The following is a 4,189-nucleotide window of genomic DNA, read 5'->3' on the forward strand; positions in this document are numbered from 1 at the left end:
TGCAGGTAACGTAGTATGGGTGACATCCATCAAAATTAGGGGAATACTTCCAGAGTGTACACCTCGCCCGCCTAGATGTCGGGGGCGAGAGTCTCCTAGATCATTGTTTTGTTAAACCCTAATGTCTTCGAGGTGGCAAGCTTAGACAAAATGTTTACTCTGAAGTTCTATTCACGGTGAACTGTTCTATTTCAAAAGAAGTAAAGCGAGATTATAGGCTTTGTACCTTTTCCATATATCTGATCAATTAGGGTTATTTTTTCTGATACTTCCCGGAGAATTGGTTTGTAACTAATTGGGAGTCACTCTTGGCTTTCACTCTAGAGGCTCTCATTTCTAAGTTGAAACCATGCTAGCAATAAGGGTCACGTATTCTTCCGAATTGTTTTTGGTCGTGAACTCGAACCTCAATGCTTTCTCGATGAGTGTGTCATCGGGTCCTTCTAAGAGTATCCCAGCGTTGTTGCCTTTCACGCTCGAGGCGCTATCAACAGATAACGCCTATCTAGGGCATCTCATCATCTACAAGCAAGCTAAATCCTACCATAAAATCTCCCAGAGTTTGGGATTTGATGATTTCTCTCGGGACGTGCTAAATTTAGTATTCCGAGAGTTCCACTTCCCTAAACACCATCCTTCCTTCCAAATTTGGCTTCTTCAAAACCTGTCGGATAGGATAGTTAATTTTAACAAAGATTTTGTGACCTTGAAAGTAAGGTCTCAACTTCTTCGCCAAGATGAAAGCGGCTAGTGCTAGCTTCTCAATCTTCTGGTAACGCGTTCCTATGCCTCTGAACACCTTGCTTATGAAATACATGGGCCTTTCTTCTTTATATGTTTCCTGGACGAGTATTAAGCTCATCACATGATCTATGACTGAGAGATAGAGGAGTAGTGGCGACTCTTTCATTGGAAGAGTGAGAATGAGAGGTGATGCAAGAAGGCCTTTACCTTTGAGAAAGCTTTCTCGCATCTTACGGTTAATTCGATCTCTCTTTCTTATTTTTGGGCGACAAAGAAAAAGAAGTCTTTGTCGCTTGCACATAAGAGGAAGTACGTAGGGCGGCGAGGAGACTTATAAGTTGTTGGACTTCCTTGACGTTGGAGGGGCTTCTCTTGGCGATGATTGCCTGGTATTTATCCATATTGGATTCAGTACCTCTTTTCATCAGCATGAACTCTATACATTTTCCAGCCTAACTCCAAAAGTACATGTGGCGAGACTCAAGCACATATCGTATTTATTGAATGACTGTAGGACATCCCCCAAATCTTCAGCATGGTTACATCCTTTGATAGTCTTCAATATCATGTCTTCAACATAGACCTATAGGTTCCTCCCTATCTGATGGGAGAACGCAACATCCAAGAGTCGCTGGCGCCAACATTCTTGAGGCCGAAGGGCATGACATTGTAGTAATAGTTGCCATGATTCAACATGTAGGTTATTTTGGGGGACTCTAGTTGATATGGGTCCTTAGGACAGGAAGCGTTCAGGTCAGTGAATTCCACGTACATGCGTCATCTGTTGTTTGCTTTCTTTACCAACACTATGTTGCCTAGGCAAATAGGGTATTTTGTTTCTATAATGAACCTGACTCCAGATAGCTTGCCTACTTCCTTGTCAATGGCGACCCTTTTCTCCTCACAACTTTTCGCTTAGTGTCTATCATTCAAGAAAATGTGCATATTACATTATAAACATAAAACTTTCTAAAATTATATATAAAAAATTCTAAATTAATATAATATTTTATTTTTTTGTCAAATAATTTAGTTAGTGAAGTTTACTCTTTTAAAGGTGAACAAGTGGGATGTCGTGAGTTCAAACTCATATTCCTGCAACTGATATCCTTACACTACTATCAACTGATATCAATTGAGTTGACTTAATGAGACCATAACAATTAAGCTTACAAATAAAGAACATATATTGAATGATTTACATTTGTTAAATTTAAATCTATATTACATTTGTTAAATTTTAGCCCAGTACCTTTTACACGTTATTTGACTCTTTTAAAAATATTTAAAAATTGTTTATATAAAGTAGCAAAATTTTATGTATAAAACAAGTTTAAAATATTATGCATATACTTTTAATTATTTTTATTCGTGTCAGCATGCCATCTATCATATAAGAAAATAAGATGCTCTAGAAAATTCAAATTTTTCGTTTCCTTTGCTTATGCCATGTCACCAATATGATAGTTTTTTTTGTATTTAAACACTAAAATCCTCACTTTTATTATTAAAACAATACAACTCTTTTTTCACTTTCTGTTCCTTTTTCGCCATCTTTCAATCTTCTCTACAAACCTCATTTCTTTATAAACCCCTTTTTCTTTCATTTCTTCTCTTCCTTATCCATCTTTCCATCTTCTATGCAAACTCCATTTTTTTCAAACACACCATACTGATATGATGTCTCACTTCTCATACTTTCTTTTAGAATTCTTCTTTCAAATATCTTCTTTCAACATGCTTTCTTCACCATTGTTCAGATTTCTACTCCCAAATCTCTTATTTCAAACATTCATAAAATTTGTTGGGGGAGTTTTTCACTAGGAAGCATTGAATATTGTGAGACTTCTTCTTTTAGAGTAACACCTTTGTGAGAGGCATACCACATACTCACCTAAAACCTTAAGGTGATAGGTGTATGGGTTCTCTCACTTATAAATTCTCAAGTCTCCATATTTTCAACCAATGTGGGATTATTACCCACACTACTCACACTTGTTACATTCTCAACACTCTCCATTAAGTGTGAGTCCATAATGTTCCCCCTCAAGTGGAAACTCTTCTTACTTGTACCACACATAACGTTTCTTACTCATCACCCTTATGGCGATGTTGACACTCTTCAACTGAATGTTTCTTACTCCCCACCCTTGTAGCCCCGTTGGCTTTTGATACAAGTAAGTCGGTCCCTTTCTCGAACTAAAGACTCAAGATACCATGTGTTGGGGTAGTTTTTCACTAGGGAGCATTGAACATTGTGGTACTTCTTCTTTTAGAGCAAAACCTTTGTGAGAGACACACCACATACCCATCTAAAACCTTTAGTTGATAGTGTCATCCCCAAAATTTACCCTACCCTTTACAATATTCACATAGGAAGACAGGTATATTAGATTCAAAGCCTTGTTGCTTGTATCTGGTGGAAGTTAGGGTTTCCTGGAAGCCTGAGGTTGCTCAGTCAATCAAAACCCTAATTGGTGGCGCTATTGGTCCTTGTGTGCATGCTTGGTATTGAGGATTCATCTGTGGTTTCTTGGTGAAGCGAAACCCTAATTTGAGTTACCTTTTCTTGTGGACACTCCTAACCCTGATTTTATCTGGTTCACTACCATTTATGTGACCATGATTCATTTGCTTGGTCAAGCTCCATTCAAGGCCATTTGCTTTATGTTCATTATAAGGCTTCATTGTTTGGATCAATTTCATTCCAAGTTATTACATGTCCATTTATTGCTTAATGACATCTCTTGGTCCAAAGCCTATTCTCATGGCATTAGAACTTCCACTTGACCCATTCATCTGGTCATTTAATCTAGTCATTGCTAGTTCTTGGTTGGTCCACTCATGGTTATTCATGATCCCATTAATCATTTATTCAAGTCTCGTTTCTTTTTGTTCACGCTATTATCCTTAAGTCATTGGTCATCAAAGTCCACCTCACTCTCATTCACTTCATTTTCAATGTCATGATGATTTGTCCATTGACCTTTGGGTCCATTCAAATCATTACATTCCATTCACTTAATGGCCCATTCAAATTATTAGATTCTTAGGTCTTATAACTTGTATCAGTGGATTTCCAGATAGTTTATTTCCATTAGTCCATGTTTCCATTCAATTCAAGTCCACGGTCATTTTCAATCCATACAATATCATTTCAAATTCAATATCATTTCCATTCATTAAAATGTTCATTTCATCATAAGAAAGACCGTAAATACAAAAATTACAAGTTTGACCATTTTTTACAACAATTGACTTTTGATCAATAGTTGACTTTATGGTCAACCAGTTGACCGAAGTCAACTGACCTCCCTAAGACCTCATCCCATACCACTAGCCTTGATTCACCATTCAAATCCATGTTTACTTGCATCTAGCATGGTTTCTTCATTTACAAGTCACCATGTTCATGTCATCCTACAAAATGGATACAAATCAAGAC

Source organism: Lathyrus oleraceus, chromosome 6, assembly GCF_024323335.1.
Source record: "Lathyrus oleraceus cultivar Zhongwan6 chromosome 6, CAAS_Psat_ZW6_1.0, whole genome shotgun sequence".
NCBI classification, from domain to species: Eukaryota; Viridiplantae; Streptophyta; class Magnoliopsida; order Fabales; family Fabaceae; genus Lathyrus; species Lathyrus oleraceus.